At 42.5% G+C, this 18978-nt stretch overlaps 1 protein-coding gene across 7 annotated transcripts in view; it reads left to right on the plus strand.

The window, feature by feature from the left end:
* CHD9 (chromodomain helicase DNA binding protein 9) overlaps positions 1-18978 on the plus strand; it is a 221508-nt gene that overhangs the window by 33803 nt on the left and 168727 nt on the right. For 5 of the 7 annotated variants that reach the window (XM_055330956.1, XM_055330963.1, XM_055330962.1 and 2 more), the window contains exon 1: positions 18391-18469. The exons of 1 other annotated variant lie outside the window; for it this stretch is intronic. The gene's annotated coding sequence lies outside the window, so the exon portion shown is untranslated. One more of the 7 variants, XM_055330957.1, reaches the window with a different exon arrangement.

Genomic DNA, 18978 nt, shown 5'->3' on the forward strand with positions numbered 1-18978 from the left:
TATTTCAGATGAGTTGCTCCATTTAATTCTCATAGCTGCCTCATTAAGTAGGTAACAGTCACCCTATCTTGCAATGAAAAAACTAAGGCTCAGAGAGGCTCAGGGGCTTGCCCTAGGTCACACAGCAGATGAAGGGTTAGGACCAGAACATTCTGATATGTCTGACCCTAAAGATCACATTTGCCCCTCTGAAAACCTCATAACAATCAGCAAAAAAATATTGCCTCATGTTTATTAACCTAACACTCCTTTCTAGCACCTTGTCATTTAAAAAATACTTTGTAAGCCTTTTTTGTCTTTTGGTCCTCACTACTGCCCAGGAAAGTAGGTGAGGCAGTGGTCATGATTCCGTTTTATAAAGGAAGCTATTCAGACTTCAACAATTAAGGTCATGAAGGAAACACAAATATGTTGACTCTTAGGCCATGTTCTGCTCTTCTCACTAATCCTTCCCTCCATCATATACTTCATTGTACATCAACTCTTACTTAAGCCTACACAGAGGAAATACCTTCCTTGTCAGATGAGAGTCCTTAAGGGGCTACCCCTCTTCCCAGGTGTCTTCCAAGAGAATTCTTCCAAAATCTAAGCTTTGACTGCACATAAGTCCTTTTCTACATGTTTGGCATTTTACCTGCTCTGTTGCCAAAGATTGGAGGTGAAGGGTTGACTGTGATATTTTCTGCTTTTCCCCTATATTTAACCAACACAAGGAGGAGTTTGCCATTTTCAGCTAAAGAAGGTTGTGTCTCATTCTTATGGCACACTCAGAAATTGCATTGTGGGGCATCGGGGTGGCTCAGTGGTTGAGTGTCTGCCTTCAGCTCAAGGCGTGATCCTGGGGTCCTGGGATCGAGTCCTGCATCAGGCTCCAAGCAGGGAGCCTGCTTCTCCCTCTGCTTATGTCTCTGCCTCTCTCTCTGTGTTTTGATGAATAAATAAATAAAATCTTAAAAAAAAAAAAGGAAGAAAGAAAGAAACTGCATTGCCAACAATGAAAACCCACTTCATCATGGCAGGAAAGAAAGAATTTCCATTCTGCCCTCCACGCTCAGGCCAATGTAAGTATACCTCTGAAGCAAGCAAATTATCTTTGACACTTCCCCTTTCTTGACAGCCTCTAGCTGGAGTCACTCAACTTATGACCCTTGAGCAGAGGATCATGGTGGGTTTTTTTGTTTGGGGGGTGTTTTTGTTGTTTGTTGGAGGGTTTTTTTGGTAGTCATTCTTAGTTTGAAAAAATTTAAACTTGTAGAAATGGTATAGGAATGTTACAATGAGGTCTCTTTTCTGTAACCTTTAGGTTAAGAGGAGTTTAATTAATTTTTTAAAATCTCATTAATGCAATTTTATTTCTCTTAAAATACTAATTTTATTTATTTTGAGCAGGAATTACATTTGTTCAAAATTCACAAGGATATACAGTGAGGAGTGTTCCCCCAATCCTTGTCTCCCATTGTCCAGCGCCCTTTTCTAAAAGAAATCAGTGATTTAGTGTAGTTGTAGGGTGCCTGGCTGGCTCAGTCATTAGAGCATGCAACTCTTGATCTCAGGGCTGTGAGTTCAAGCCCTATATTGGGTGTGGAGCCTACCTAAATTTTTTTTTTCATTTAAAGAAAATATAGTTGTATGTATGCATTCTTATTTTGCCCCCCTATACACGCCTTGGTTTTCTCATTTGAAATAATTCTAATTCAGATCATAAAGAGTGTTTTCATTTTTAAAAAATGATGTTATTGTGTTCCATTGTATGGGCATTCCCTCAGTCTGGTTAACTAGGTCTCCAAGATAGCCAATGAGGTTGTTTTGAACTTTTATCATTGCTGCCCATACTACAGTGAATGACCTTATGAGTCTGTTATTCTTTTTTTTTTTTTTTTAATTTTTATTTACTTATGATAGTCACAGAGAGAGAGAGAGAGGCAGAGACACAGGCAGAGGGAGAAGCGGGCTCCATGCATCGGAAGCCCGATGTGGGATTCGATCCCGGGTCTCCAGGATCGCGCCCTGGGCCAAAGGCAGGCGCCAAACCACTGCGCCACCCAGGGATCCCCTGAGTCTGTTATTCTTTAGGATAGTTTGCAACTTTTAGTAAAGACCAGAGCTGAGATTCTACTATGAGGTTATGTTGGAAATGTCATCAGTTCAGGTACCTAGAAGGTAGGTCATTTCTCATCTCTAGGCCATATTCCCTTGATCTGAGGGTTGGTAACCTAATCTGACATGCTCTGGGCCTTAAAATTTTCACTGGTGATACCAAGGGTGATAATTACTTTTCTCAATAGGCTATTTTCTTGCTCTGAAATGGTCTGTTTCTCACTGTTCTTCTGAGCCCACTTCTGCTCAGCACGTTGGGCCTGTTAGTTCAGTACAGATAGCACATACACTCTGCCACCAGGAATCTTAACTGGTCTGGGATCTATCAGTCAATTTGTGTGCCAGGTTAAAACACTTGAACCAAAAGTTTGGATTTCATAATGTTTATATTTGGGAAATAAATCAAGGTCCCCCAAGTGTGCTGTTTGAGGAATTCAAAGAAGCATAGTAAAAAGGTATAAATACCAACAAAAACTCCACAATAAATAGCTCTTTCCCAAAGGACAGCTGGAAGGCAGTGCTGCAGAGTTAAGTAGCCAGGAACATCCTCTGCTTCGTTTTCAAAGTAGGTCTTAATACATGTATTTACTAGGACACATTTCAGATAAAGAACTGAACTCCATTATTATTCACTCAGAGGAAAGGAAGAAAAGTTCTAGTTAAAGATGCAACTGCCACACTACAAACACACACCCCTTACCTATGTTGTGGTTATACTGTACCATTTTGAAAAACAAAACAAAACGAAAAACTCATTCAGTGTTCTGCTTCCCAGATAAGCTACCCTACATCTAGTCTAGATTTTTTTTAAAGAAGAATGTAGGGGCACTTGGGTGGTGGCTTAGTTGTTGGGCATCTGCCCTCAGCTTGGGTCATGATCCTGGGGTCCTGGGATGCAATCCCACCATCAGGCTCCACGCTCCATGGGGGAGCCTACTTCTCCCTCTGCCTCTGCTGTTCCTGTCACTTGTGCTCTCTGGTTCTCTCTGTGTGTCAAATAAATAAATTAAACCTTAAAAAAAAAAAATATATATATATATATATATTTTTTTTTTAAAAAAGATTTTATTTATTCATTCATGAGAGACTGAGAGAGAGAGGCAGAGACACAGGCAGAGGGAGAAGCAGGCTCCTCTCAGGGAGCCCAACATGGGACTCGATCCCAGGACCCCAGGATCATGCCCTGAGCTGAAGGCAGTCGCCTAACCGCTGAACCACCCAGGCATCCCAAAAAATGTATTTCATCTCTGAAAATATGTAGGAAAGGAAATGTATATGTTCATTCCAAAATATGTGTACATAAGGAAAGACAGCACCAAAACTTTTGAGGTCCCTTCCAGCTTGTAAATATTCATCCACTCTCATCATCAAGAAGTGCTACTTTGTGTCTGTTAATTGTTGAAGTAATTGTCATCCTGGGCCTTGGGCCTGACAAGTCCATTTATTTAACAAGCCTTTAAGTGAGCATCTGCTATGGACCAGATACTGCCAGCACTGAAGATGTAAGGGACAGACAGAAATCCTTACCCCATGGAGCTTATGTTCTAGTGAAAGTAGAGGAAAAATATAAGTAAGACAGAGTGAGTGTATCATCTTTTGCTAAGTGATATGGAAAAGAATGAAGCAGAAGAGACACCAGGGAGGATGGGATGGAGGGAGGAGGGTCACAATTTTAATTTAAGGTGGTTAGGGAAAGCCTCACTGGGAAAGGGCTATTTGAACAAAGTCCTGGAGGAGAAGGATACAAGGGTGGCCTTTTGGGTCAAGTAAATAAACCCCAAGGCACTAATTTGAGAATGAGGCCTTTTAAATCTCTAAATGTTCTTTCCACCTACTAATCTCCATCCGTAGAATTCTATTACTGGCCATACACACTTTTAGGTTGAAATGCTAAAGTAAAAATATACAGTTATCAACTATGGAAAGCTTTGTATGAATTCATTTATCTGACCCTTTTGTAAATACTAAGGAGGGAGGAGAGCAAGGTGATTGGACAAGAAGAGGTGTGTGTGGAGGTAACAGATATGGGCAAATTCAGGGAGCAAGGCAGACTCTGCTGGGAGAACCTGGCTTTCCACTGCTGGAGAATAGGGCCTGAACCACTCTTCTTTCTCCTACCATGGCCGTGTGGCCCAGTCTTGGGAATGGTCCTGGGGCCCCTCAGCTAGCTCCTTCTCACCTAGGTGTCGTGGGATGCAAGGACAGGCTGATGTGTGGTCTAATAATGCACTTCCTGAGGGGCTTGGAACATTTGGAGTTGTGATGTAACTAGGGATACACAGGAAAGCGGTTCTGGGACTTGTAACTCTATTAGTGTATGGTTAATTTAACAGCCCTCAGAAAATAAATGAGTCAGGAAACTGTGAACGTTTCCTCTTTAATCAGTGCAGGAAAGCAGTATTCTTTATGATGACATCCACCTCATCTTTTGAAATTAGATCATCCCCTATATCTGTATCCTAGGTTTACCTTGTTCCTAGAAGTTCAGTTCTCAAAAATGCTTCGATAGACATAAGCTCTGGACCATGGATCACATACTCCGATACCTACAGGGAACAGACACCAGTGGCCAAAGCAGGTAGGGACCAGTGGGGATTACTACAAATGGGAGAGTGCCGGCCTCTCTCTACTCAGCTCCTGGGGATGTTACTGAGTTTGAGAGCTCAGTGTTGCTAGAATGTCTCATTCTCAATAGAAGGTGGAAATCCAAAGTTTTAGACAAGACCTTCTGATTTAAATATTGGCAACTAATTCAAGGTAGTGAGATGTACTGTGCAGACTGATTTATTGATCTCTAATGTAAACGGATAATTTTGGTACATCACGGAACATGATAGGAAAGGGGGCAAAGGAGGGACATCTCATCAACCTGACAGTTTGAGAAGGTCAATTTTTTAGAGAGTTGACCTTTGCCAAGCTGACCCCTTTATCAAGGGTTCTCCCTCATCTGTTTAACCAATGGGTTATTTTGGAAAAAACTAATAACATCGGAGTAGCCCTCATGGAGGGGGAGAAAATTCTGAGCTAAGAAGCCACAATCCTGCTGTTGATTCTCACAAACTCACTGTGCATCCTTGGGTAGGTCTCAACCTCTCAGGGTTTCATTTCTTCATCTGCAGAATGAGGGGCTGGATTTAAGGGTTTTCAGAATGTGTCCCTCCAAACCTAGGAAGACTTCAGAGATGCCTTTGAGGGGTGGGGAAGGGTGGAAGGATCCCAGGGCTGGCAGAAAGACAGCTCAGCCTTTGTTCTATTTTCTCTTTGGGGCTTCTGCTTTTCTGTTTTACATCTGGAGCTTCTGCCAAAAAAAAAAAAAAAAAAAAAAAAAAAAATTAAACTTCTTGAAGAGCTTTCCCGCTTTCAAAAAAAGTTTCAAAATCACTGAATTAGTTTATCAGCTCTAGTATAAAGAGTTACTAGTTGAGGTTTGCAAACCATGAAGCCTGCTGCTAATTTGAAGGGTAGGTCTTTCATCCATTTGCCTACCACTGCTTGTCTGGTTACATTTGCTGCTTCTGGCTCCAACCTGAGGCATAAATCAAATCAACAAGTAGCCAACAAATATTAGGGGGGAGATTCTGACACATTACCCAGTTCAGTGGCTTGTTTGGGGGGATTTTCTTTCTTTGTTTTGGTGAACCGATGTGTTCTTTTTGTGCTATTATCTTGATCATATACAATATAGTCATATTTGCTTCTAAAATACTTTTCCAAGTTCACATGGGTTGATAAATTTATCAACATTTCACAAGTTTGAATATCACTCAACTTACTTTTAAAAATTAGTTATTGATAACCTAATAGGTGCTGCCTTTGTGTATATCACCACTAAGCTTCAGACTATTAACCCTGCAAAGGTGATATTTTTGTGTCTGTTTTACTGACAAACAAAACAAGGAAACTGTGGCTAGGTGAGGTTAAAGACTTTCCTGGATCACATAGGTATTCAATCCATACCTGTCCCAGCAAATTCTCAGGCAGATAATCTCTCTAAGGTTGCTTCTAGCCTTGAGAAGTTAAGAGAGAAGAGCTCTGGGTACTTTAAGCTGTTCTAGGAACAATTGCAAAACTGGTTGTCAGTTTTCAACTCCCCAGTGCCTCTCATCTACTGAAAATCTTGAGTGGAAGCTTGTTGAATATTTCTGGACTTGGCTAAGCTGAGTTCCTCCTGCTGCAAAGGAAATGGCTTTCCCTGTTTGTTGATCTACCTACGGTTCTGGTCTAATGGATTCAGTTTTCCTAGTAGTGGGTATACGCCAAGAGTGTGGCACAAGGCAAGCATTGATTGTGGATGATTAGTTTTTTGAGTTCTTTTGTTGTTGTTAAGCACTTTGCTGGGCACATAGTGTATCCAAATCAGTGTTTTTAACTACTGTAACCACTGGAATTTATTTTTTCTTAAAGGCTCACCTGCAAGACAGTAATTTTCGTTTGCACACTATAGCATTTTCAGAGAATGTTTGTGAAAAAGCAACAATGTTAGACAGCAAAGGAGTTATGATTCTCGATTCTCATTTCCCAGGCATGAAAAACTGCTGATCCTTCATTCACTTGGTGAGTGGGAGAGCCTAGACCGTAATTCAGATATTTCTGCTTCGAATCCTGTGTCCTTTCCATTTTATTATACTCATTTGGCTTTTAAAACTGGAGGGGAAACTAATTGAGTTTTCAGCATCAACCTAGTTTTTGTTAACATCTCTGACGGTGATTTTGCAAAATAAAGAAAAAAGCTAGTTAATTAATTGCATGGCTTGAGAAAAATAACAGAAACTATTGTTTTTCCATTAAAAAAAAAGTAGAGGTCCCAATTATAAGTAAGGTCTTAAAGTTTAGAGTTTGCCATTATGAAAAATACGGGCAAGTGTTTCTAAGCCTACTACTACCTGGCTTCTGTCTCCACCAGAGAAGAGAGCAGAATTTGGATACTTCCCTCTTTGGGGAGCATTGGTTGTTGTTTGCTTTGTAGCCCCAATGCTTGATTGATTGATTGCCTCTGACTTCTACGGCTATGTGAAGGGGTTTGTGTATGGCTTTCTTTTATGAAGTAAGTAGGAAGTGTGCTGGAACTTGCTCCCTTTGCTTTGAGGCTTTCAGAGCATATACTAACAGATGAACCTAGGTTATTTGGATGCCTTTTCTCTTTTCTTAGAGGCTCATTTTTCAAACGGTTTGTGCCTAATTCTGCCCCTCTGTGATAACGAGGCAGGTATTTAGAAGCCACAAGAATAGTCAGAAGAACACTTTGGGTTGCCCTAGACAGAGGTGACACAAGCAGGACTCACCCAGAGGATAAGAATTTGGTATTCAGGTGATCATTCAGTTCCATGTCATTTAGAGCAGTACTTTGCTACCTTGACTACAAGCAATTATACAAAGAGCTTTTCAAATACACTAATGTCTGAGACTCATCACCTGTCGGTCAGGAAGGGCTCTCAGCAAAGGTAATTTTTAAGTTTCTCAGGTGATTTTTTTTAAGATTGTATTTTTTTTTATTTGAGAGAGAGAGAGCACAAGTGGGGGTGGGGTGCAGAGGGAGAGGGAGAAGCAGACTGCCTACTGAGCATGATGAAGGGCTCCATCCCAGGGCCTTGAGATCATGACCTGAGCTGAAATTAAGAGTCAGACACTCAACCAACTGAGCCACCCAGGCACCCCTCCCAGGTGATTCTAATGTGCAGTAAGGTTTGAGAATCTCTGAAAGAGGCTCCTAGTATTTTGTCCAAAATCAGGTGGGATAGTCCCAAGTAATAGTGTATTCTGCAAGAACATTACAGGTATGTTGGATGGACAGTTCGTTCATTATAAAATACACATTTATTGAGCACCTGTGTTCTCAGTGTTTAGAATACTTCCAGGAACAAGACAGCCTGTCTCTGCCAACAGATGCTTTCTTTCTAGTGGGTGGAGACAAATAATAAACACACAAACAGTGGTAAGTATTAGGAAGAAAGCAAACTGTGAATAGGGTCAGGGAAGGACTGCCTGAGAATCCATTTTTTGCAAGACTTAAGGGAGCCAATGATAAGGCAGAGGGAATGGAAGGTGAAAAGTTTCCAAGACAAGGAGAGTGGAGTGTTTGAGGAACAGAAAAGACTGCAGTCACTTTCGTTTATCTAGAAAGAGGAGTGGCAGATAGTGAGCAAGTGCCAGCCTGATATTTCTTATAGTTCACACAAATCACTCAGTATGTTCTTGCCAAATAGGACACACTCTGCCAAGGAAACACAAAGAGAAGTATCCTCCAGGAGCCAGGGCACTGTGTACTGGACAAAGAAGACTCCGAGGTATTAGCCAAAAACTGCTGACTATGAGAAAAAACTCAGCAGTCCTACATGACACTGAGATAAGCTATGAAAAGGAAAAAATTCAATTATACATTTGATATCCAGAGGATTTGGCCTAATTCTTTAGTCTTTTATCTTGTTGCTAACCATCACTTGAATGCAGCCTATCAGTGTGGCAGAACTGGCCTAATTTTAGGACACATTCAGTTCTCTGACACAATATTTTTGAGGTATCTACCCAACCAAACTTTCTGGAAGGAAGAATGTTTGTCAAATATGTGTAAGGTTGGAGAAGTCAACTCTGTGCCTGTATGAGACCTACATAATTCTATGAATTTCTTGTTTGAAGAAACACAGACCCAGGGATGCCTGGGTAGCTCAGCGGTTGAGGGTCTGCCTTCCGCTCAGGGCGTGATCCCGGAGTCGCGGGATCAAGTCCCACATTGGGTTCCTTGTGTGGAGCCTGCTTCTCCCTCTGCCTGTGTCTCTGCCTCTCTTTCTCTCTGTCTGTCATGAATAAATAAATGAAATCTTAAAAAAAAAAAAAAAAAACACAGACCCAGCTCCCTTCCTTATTTTCACACAAGATTTCTACTTAAATTGGGCAAGCTCACTAACTTCTTAACACCTAATGACAACCAGAGAAAAGAGCTACACTAATTTATTTTAAATCTTACTGTTTTTTTTTTTTCTTAGTAATCTCTACACCCATTGTGGGGCTTAAAACTCAGGACCCCTGAGCCAGCCAGGTGCCCCAACACTTATTTTTAGCAAAACTTTCTGAGGTCTCTTTGCTATTAAATTTAAATTGTTTTTTCAATCATATAACCTGGAATTAATTTTCCTGGTTGGCATGTTATTACTCATCCTCTATAAAACAAACCATGGGATTAAATGCAAAGGAAAACAACTATAATTAATATATCTCCTCAACCAAAATGTCTAAGAATTCCAATAATTTCCAAATTCTTTTGCAAAAGAGCTCATAATGATGCCTTGATAAAATAGGAGTGCATTAAAAGATGATATTAATAAGAAAGATAACCCTTCTTAAATTCATATGAGGCAAGAAAAACTTACCCATTTATATTTTTAAATGACTGTGGTAATTATTAAAGGATTTCTTTTATTTCTAACAATATAAGTTTTATAAGCTCTTCCCATGTCATAAGTAGGGAGCATGAAACTCAGCCAATGGGATCATGAAAAGATGGTCACTGGATCATAGTCATGGCTAGTATGAATGAAGAAAAACAAGTCAGGAAAATATTCAGAGGAAACCTAGTACAGTTTTCTCTTTTTTGAAGCTTAGATGGATTTAAGACAAGACAAGATGGATCTAAATTGCATCATGAGGGTTTTCTTCTTGAAATAAGATGCCCCTAATGGGGGATCCCTGGGTGGCTCAGCAGTTTAGCGCCTGCCTTTGGCCTAGGGCAGGATCCTGGAGTCCCGGGATCAAGTCCCGCCCGCCCGTAGGGCTCCCAGCATGGAGCCTGCTTCTCCCTCTGCCTGTGTCTCTGCCTCTCTCTCTGTCTATCATGAATAAATGGGTGAAATCTTAAAAAAAAAAAAAAAAAAAAAAAGATGCCCCTAACGCCTATAAAACAAGCCAGTTGATAAGATATATTCATGTTTATGGTTTCCATCAATTCTTCGGTTATGTTGTAGAGATCACATATGGCTTTTTAAGCACAACAATTATAGTACCTGTAAATGAAGGTTAAATATTACCAAAGTTAATAAAAAATAGTTAATTAGTGGCTATTTACATCACAAAAAAATTGGCCATGAGGCCAGAGGACCCTGTCTGTCTTGTTCATTGTTTTCCCAGCACCTAGCACTGGACCTGACACTTCACGGATACTCTTCTAATATTTGTTGAATGAACTCATTTTTCAAGTAGCAGCTGCATTGCACGCCTTGATCTCTCCAAACTTAATTTAGAAGTAACTTCTCCTAAAGGAGTGCTTGCCTTACCCAAAGAGAAGCAGATGCACAAAAAGAGGGAATGAAATGCTCAAGGATGAGCAAGGATGCCTTATCAAGGAAAACAGCAAAAACTCTTTTTTTCCTGAAGACCTTTTAAGATTAGGACAAGCAGTTGTGTGTAAAAGCTGAACGGTGGAAGATTTGAACTGTCAAGCAGGATCGTGCTTTGAAGTATATTCCTGGCTAAAGCAGGAGATAAACTAGATCAAACTTAGAGGCTCTAAGATCTGTCCCTGATTAAATAGGCCTAAGAGTAGAGTCTGAAGAATGGCTGCCTGGCACAAGACAGCCTTTGAATATTGTTATTAGCAGCAGCCTCCAGATTTGAAAACAGTGCTATACACATGCTTTCAAATGATCTTTGAGGTGCTTTAAGTTACAGCTGAAAGCTTACCTAGCCTTCATTTCTGTTTCCTTGAACAAGAACCTGAAAAAGAAGGTTAAAGAGCTTTCTAGTGATGTCCTTCACTCCTGTCCTAAAAAGAACCTCAGTTCTTCACTGAGTTAAGGAGATTTCACAACTCCCAGAGGATAATGTGAAGTTTTTGCTCACTGCTGAACCAACTAAAGTTCCTTTCAAATTATTTTCCTGGACTGGAATAGTGTCTGAGCTCTTCAAGCTATATTCATTATTGTAGAAAGATGGAAATTATGTTATATTATATAATATAATGGGGCATAAAACATTTAAATAAGAATTTAAATTTAAATTGACATAAAATGTGTAAAAGGTTAAAAAAGCATACCTTAGCGTTCACAAGTACTTATCATTGGTCTGTGAAAGAACATTTTCTTTAGTGCCTCAACCTGTAAGTGAACGTCAATAAAGATGAATGAGAAGATATTTTATACACACAGTTTTTCATATATATTGTATGACATATTTATTATTAATAATTTATTATTTATGTGGGGATAGTAATCCCTTCCATAATTGATACTGCACCCAGCCTTGTACACATATATGGTGTAGGTATTAAAATGCATGTAAATTAAGTAAATTATACCAAAGTCACAAAGTGCAACTTGAGAAGTAGCAGTGCTACAATCAGCAATCTTCAGACTTAAAAACATTATTTGCTGCTTAACTAATTTGAAAAATTAATTAATATATGTCTGCGCCATTTGTCCCAACATGTGTTCATATGTGTGTGTAAATAAATATATATATACACACAGCCCATATATATGGATTTAATGTATATAATGCTATAACAAAGTTGGAAGTTGCTGTCTGGGCATCACTTTTTAAAATAGCTTTATTGAGGTAGTATTCACTTATCATAGACTTCACACTTCAGTGGTATTTGGTATATCCATGGACTCGTACAACCATTATCACAAACTAATTTCAGAACATTTTCATCCCCCACAAAGTACTGTTACCAACCACTCTCCATTCTTCACCCCTTCCCCCTCAACAAACACTAATCTACTTTCTGTCTCTGTAGAGCTTATTCTGGACATTTTACATAAATGGAATCATTCAACATGTGGTCTTTTGCATTTGGCTTTGATCACCCTACATGTTTTCAAGTTTCAGCCATGTTGTACCCTGTATCAGGACCTAATATTTCTTTACAGTTAAATAATATTCCAGTGTATGGATAAACCATTTTTGAATATCCATCAGTTGATAGACATTTCGTGTGTTTCCATTTGGGGGCTGTGATGAATAATGCTGATATGAAGATTTCCATGCAAGTTTTTGTGTGAACATGTTTTCATTTGGGGGGAAGGTGTTGATGGAAAACTTTTCAAAGAATTGTTTTCCAAAATGGCTGCACCATTTCACATTTCTACGAGTAATATATGAGGGTTCCAACTTCTCCATATTCTCATCAACACTTGTTATTGCCTGCCTTTCTTATTAGAGCCATCCTAATGGATGTAAAGTAGTATCTCATTGTGGTTTTGAGTTGCATTTCTCTAATAACTAATAATGTTATGCATCTTGTGCGTATTGGCTATTTGTATATCTTCACTGGAAAAATGTCTATTCAAAGTACTTAAAATACTTTATCTATTTTTACATTGAGTTATTTATCTTTTTATTGTTGAGTTGCAAGAGTCTTCATACATTCTGGATTCTGGACCCTTATCAGATGTATGATTTGCAAATATTTTCTCATTCCATGGGTGTCTTTTGCACTTTCTTAATAGTGTCTTTTGAATCATAAAAGTTTTTCTATGTTGATGTTCAGTGTATTTATTTTTTGGTTGCTTTAATTTTAATGAAGCCCAATTTATCTGTATTTCCTTTTGTTGCTTGCGCTGCGGTGTCATGTACTGTGTACGAAACCATTGCTAACCCAAGGTCCAGAAGATTTACTCCTATGTTTTCTTCCTAGAGTTTTATTTTTACCTCTAGGTCCATGATCTCTCTCTCTCTTTTTAAAAGATTTTCTCTTTCTTTCTTTCTTTCTTTCTTTCTTTCTTTCTTTCTTTCTTTCTTTCCTCTCTCTCTCTCTCTTTCTTCTTTCTTTCTTTCTTTCTTTCTTTCTTTCTTTCTTTCTTTCTTTCTTTCCTTTCTGAGTTTCTTTCTTTCTTTCATTTATCCATGAGAGACAGAGAGAGAGAGAGAGAGAGAGTCAGAGACACAGGCAGACCCTGGGATCATGCCCTGAGCCGAAGGCAGATGCTCAACCACTGAGCCACCCAGGGGCCCTATTTATTTCTTTGGAAGACAGAGTGAGAGAGCACAAACAGAGGAAGGAGCAGAGGGAAAGGGAGAAGCAGACTTCTTGCTGAGCAGAGAGCTGGATGCAGGGCTCTATCCCAGGATCCTAGGATCACGAATTGAGCTGAATGCAGACGCCTAGCCAACTGAGTCACCTAGGTGCCATTGATCCATGATCCTTTTTGATTTATTTTTTTCTGTATGGTATAAGGTAGGGATCCAGCTTCATTCTCTAGCATTTGTATATTCATTTGTCTTTCTCAACTTACATGTCTTAGCACTCTTGTTGAAAATAAATTGACCATAATGTAAAAGTTTATTTCTGGACTCTCAGTTCTATTCCATTGATCTATATGTCTATCCTTATGCCAATGCCTCAGTGTAGCATTGTACATTAGTGTAGCATTGTACGTTACTGTAGCATTGTACTAAGTTTTGAAATCAGGAAGCATGAGTCCTTCAACTCTTTTTTTTTTTTTTTGATGGATTTAAAAATTTTTTTCTTTATTTTTTTTTTTTAAGTAACCTCTGTCCCCAGTGTCAGAGACACTGAGCTCACAACCCTGAGATCAAGAGCCACATGCTCTGTGGACTGAGCCAGCTAGGTGCCCCAAAGGATTTTTCTTTTAATCCAGTGCAGGTAACATACAGTTATATTCATTTCAGTCTTTTTTTTCAAGGATGTTTTGACTATTCTGAGGGCCTTCTTTTTGCAGGTCCCACTGAGATAGTGTCTAATGCTGAGCTTTGCAGGTATAGGCCTTTAAAAAATTATTGAGGTAAAAAAAATGAAAAAAAATTATTGAGGTATGATTGACATATAACATATTGGTTTCAGGTAATGATAATGATTACTATTAGATTACTATGATCACCATAGTAAATCTAATTAACATCCATCACCATACATAATTACAAACCTTTTTCCTCTTGGGATGAGAACTTTTAAGATTTATTCTTTTACCAATTTTCAAATATGCAATACAGTATTATTAACTGTAGTCACCAGGCTGCACATTACATTCCTATGGCTTATTCTGTAACTGGAAGTTTGTACCTTTTTTAAAAAAGATTTATTTATTTGAGAAAGAGAACGCGCATGAATGGGAGAGCCTGAGTCAGCCTCTGTGGGGAGTGCAGACCCTGACTTGGGGCTCAATCTCAAGACCCTGAGATCATGACCTGAGCCCAAACCAAGAGTCAACTGCTCAACTGACTGCACCACCCAGACACCATGGAATTTTGTATCTTTTGAACCCCTTCACCCATTTTTGCCATCCACTACCCCCTCCTCTGGCAGCCATGAGTCTGTTTTCTATATGTATGAGTTTGGTGGGGCTTTTTTTTTTTTTAAATTTTAATTTCTATTTTTAAAATTTTTTTGGCTTTTTGGTTTTTTTTTTTTTTTAGATTTCACACATAAGTGAGATCATGTGGTCTTTGTCTTTCTCTGTCTGACTTACTTCACTTAGCTTAATACCCTCAAGATCCGTCCATGTTGTTGAAATGGTAAGATTTCATTCCTTTTTATGGTTGAATAATATCCCATTGTGTATACATCCCACATTGCCTTTATCTGTTTCTCCATTAATAGACACTTAGGTAAGGGCACTTGGGTGGCTCAGCTGGAAGAGAATTGGACTCTTGATCTCGGGATCTTGAGTTCAAGTACCACATTAAGGGTAGAGATTACTTAAATAAATAAACTTAAAAAAAAATAGATACTTGGGTTGTTTCCATGTCTTGGCTATTGTAAATAATGCTATAGTGAATAGAGGGCTGGGGGTGCAGATATCTTTTCAAGCTAGGGGTTTTGTTTTCTTCAGATAAAAACCCAGAAGAGGAATTGCTGGCTCATTTGGTAGTTCTATTTTTAATTTTTGAGGCACCTCCATACTGTTTCCTATAGTGGCAGCACCAATTTACATTTCCATTAACAGTGCACAAGGGTTCCCTTTTCTCTGTATCCTCTCAACACTTATTTCTTGTACATTTGATAATAGCCATTCTAACAGGTCTGAAGTGAGTTTTAGGATATCGAGTATATCAATTGTCCCCAAATGTGAACAGGTGCCAGAGCATTGGTTCATATTCCTCCAACTTGCCAGAAAACATCATTTGATGTATGCATTTTGGGATATTTCTTTCTTGGTGTCCCGAACCAGAATGCCTATCCCCCCCCTTCTCAGATGCCAAATTCATAACCAAGAGGTTGCTTACTAAACATGGAATCAGAAACTATGGCTGAAGGGAGGGATATAGTATAATGGTTAAGAGGTACAAGCTTTAGGACCAGACAGCTCAAAGTTTGAATCCTACCTCTGCTACTCAGTGATTGTGTAATCAATGCAAGATTTTGGTTTTATTCATTCATACAGTAGTTAAAAATCATCCCTTCCTTATAGAGTGGTTGTGAAGGTAAAGTGAAATAATAAGTGTAAACCCTTAACACTGCCTAGGACTAATTAAATTTCAGTAAATGGTACCTATTGGACTTGAGTGGTTTTCCTGCAGAGTATGAAGAACTGCTGTTGGTCATGGTACAAGCTTTCTGGGGACTTGAATCATTGCATCTGCAAATAGAGGACTTTTTTTTTTTTTTTTTTTTTTTTTTTTGGTTTGAAAGGCACTGGGAAGAACTAGAGCCATTTTTACTCTAGAGTGGAATAATAGAGGGATCTGGAGAGCATTGCTACCACCTGCCTCTGGACATTACATTGCCTGATAGAAATGGTAGGCCAGTGTTGCTAGATTTTGAGGCTGTTGATGACAATTGATTTTTGTTCATGTAAATTGCAGCGGGTAGGGTCACCTGTCTGACTCAGTCAGAAAAGAATGCGACTTTTGATCTCAGGGACATGAGTTTGAGCCCTCCATGGGGTATAGCTATTGCTTAAACAAAACTTTAAAAAATAAATTGCAGAGGATATTATTTACTGATCTGGCTTCTTAATTCTGGGATTTAGAGCTATTCTTTGCCATAACTTTTTCAGGATCCGTATACTCAGAAACCTCAGTTACCAAGAATACCACTAAGAATAAGAAATAAGTTGAACAAAATAGATGTCACAAAAGTGCACTTGTTAACCCATGAGAGAATCTCACAGAAAATCTTTACTTAAAACCAGAGTCTAAACTAATAAAAGTTTATCAGTGTTTGTTTATAGTAGGATAGAAGGAGGAAGGGAGGGAGGGAGGAAGGGAGAAAAGAAGGAAGGAGAGCTTGCTAGATTAAAAAAATAGAGAAATATCAGTCCAGGAGTGAGGAACGAGACATAGAAACAGGCAGAGGTAAGTTTAAAATAATAACAGCTATCTAGAGGCCATTTTTCATAAGGACAAATAGATCTACATATTTCTGAGGGCATTCGTTGATCATAATAGAATATGATAATGCTGATACTGATAATGATGCTCTTTAATCCCCAAGTGTAAGTAATGTTCAAAGATTCCAGGAACCATGAGTTTTCTTGGGGAGAAAATTCTGTAAAAAAAAAAAAAAAAAAAAGTAGCTGAAGTTTTAGACAAGATATGGAATATCCTACTCTCTTTTTGATGCCAGATAAATAAATGAGATGTTACTGGCCTTAAATTTGATTCAACAGGTTGGATTTGCAAATGAAAGCAGTATTCAACTAGGAAGTAATGTAGGGAGCTCAGGGGTGAGCCGTGTCTGTGCATTCTTATCTTAGTGTGTGGTTGTTATTAAGCATCCTTGAGGGGAATCAAAGCTGTAATTGTAAGGTCTCTCTCAGCAGGGTTCCCTCCCAGGCCCTTCAGCATCTGAGCTAAATAGACTCGTGTCGATCCAAGCTGGAGGGCCTGCTCTAGAGGTACATAGAGGGTGAAATGGCCCGGGGGGCTAGCACTCTGCGTCCCGTAGCCGTTCCCTTCTGCTCAGGCATAAACCACCGCAGGGACACTGCTCTGTGCTTCTTTGTGGAGTCTAAATTCCTAAATAAATAAATAAATAAATAAATAAATAAATAAATAAATAAATAAATAAATAAATAAATTCCAGACACTTCCGTCCCCTGTAAGGTGAGTGCTAAATATCACCCACAGTGGATCTGAAACAGTGAACAGTCTCGAACAAACAAACGTAAGGCAGACTCCAGTCCCAGCATCCCCTTATTTCGTCTATCTCTCATTCCACTATGGATTTTAAAGCTTTAACTAGACACTATTAAAAGCCAGCCCAGGGCCTGAAAGAGACCCACAGAATTTCAGAGCTAGCTGGAAGGCTTTCTTTTTTTTTTTTTTTTTAAGAAAATGTGTCCAGCCTCTTCACTTTACAGAAGGGAAAACCGAGGCCCTGGGACATGTTATGACTTCACGGAGGTCACACGGTTAATCAGTGACAGAGCGAAAGGGAACCCGGGTGTCCCCACAGGTGCGTCGGCCAGTGGTTTTCTTCTAGGCCACCTACTCCTACCCCAGTGTCCCCCCCCCCCCGCCCTTCTCGTTCCTTCCTTCTCTCCCCGCACAGCTGTGCAAGTCAGAACGCGGGCCTGAGCCTCGCGGAGACTAGGTGGCCGCCGCGTGAGGGGCGCCTCAGCCCGGCGCCTTCCCGCTGGCAGGTGCTCGGCACCTGGGCGGAATCGCTGCATCATCGCGGCGCCCCTCTCCTCGCTCCCGGTTTCACGGCACAGGCGCGTGCGGCGGCGGGGTCAGAGCGGAAGAAGACACGGCCCCGGATCCACGCTCAGGACACCTGGCCCCGGGCGGGCGGGGGGGCGGGCGGACCCGGTGCCCAGCGCGTGAGTGACCTCGGCGCCGACCCCGCCGCCGGGCGGCTCGCGGCCGGGGCGCGCCTGCCGGGCCTGACGTGGCGGCGGGGCCGCGGGGAGGGGAGAGGCCGTCGCGAGGGCGCGGCCTGACGTGGCGGCCGCGGCGGCGCGGCGAGGGGAGCCGGGGCCACTGCACTGCCCCGCGCTCCGGCCAGAGGGCGCCCGGCCCCAACACTTCCCCGCCCCGGGGCCGCCCGGGCTCCCGGAGTAACCGCACCGGCGATTGGGTCGGCGGCGCGGCGGGGCCATGTCGGAGCGCGGCGGCGACCCCGCCTCCCGCCGCCCCCCGCCCCGGGTCGAGCCGGGCCGCGGGGGGAAGCGGCGCGGCGAGCGGGGGAGCCTCCCTCCTGGGTCGCCCGACGCGGCGGGAGCGGCGGCGGGAGCGGCCGCGGTCACGGCCGCCCCCCCCCCCGAGCCCCGGCCAATCAGCGGCGCGGGCACAAATATGCAAATGGCGCGCCGGTGCTGCCGGAGTGCCGCTCGCAGGGGCTGGTGGGGTCGCGCTGGGGGAGTGCACTGGGCCAATCAGGCGGGTGCGTGGCGGCGCGGGGGAGGCGGTGCCCCTTCACTCCTCCCTCCGCTCCCTCCCGGCCCCGCGCTGACAGGGGGGCCTGGCCGCGCCGCCGGTAAGTGCCGCCGCCGCCGCCGCCCGCCGTTGCCACCCGCCGCCCCGGGCGTGGGGAGGAAGCCCGGGGGCACCGCAGGGCAGCGGCCGCTGCTCAACTGGTGGGGAGAGGCGGGGGCGGGTTCTGTCAGCCGGGTGGTCGCCTGAGGCCGCCCCCGCCCGGCCAGCCGCGCGTGTCAGTCTCGGTCGAGGCGGGGGGCGGCGGGGGCGCCTCAGTCATGGCGAAGCCCGAGAGCCAGCGAGCGGCGGTGAGTACGTGCCGCCAACGCCGCCGCCGCCCACGCCGCCGCCCGGCCGGGGCGGGGGCGGGGGTGGGGGTCGGGGCTGGCCGGGCCGGGGCCGCCGCCGCCGCCGCCAGAGGGGAGGTGAGGGGCCCGCGCCCGGGGACGGCGGGGCGCGCGGGGAGGCCGGGGAGGGGGCGCTGCCCGCACGTGCGGCCCAGCCCGCCCGCGGCCCGCCCCGCGCCTGTCATGGCTGCGGGCTGCTGCCCCCGCCCCCCGGCCCGCAGAC

This window comes from Nyctereutes procyonoides, unplaced genomic scaffold, assembly GCF_905146905.1.
Source record: "Nyctereutes procyonoides isolate TBG_1078 unplaced genomic scaffold, NYPRO_anot_genome, whole genome shotgun sequence".
Lineage (NCBI taxonomy): Eukaryota > Metazoa > Chordata > Mammalia > Carnivora > Canidae > Nyctereutes > Nyctereutes procyonoides.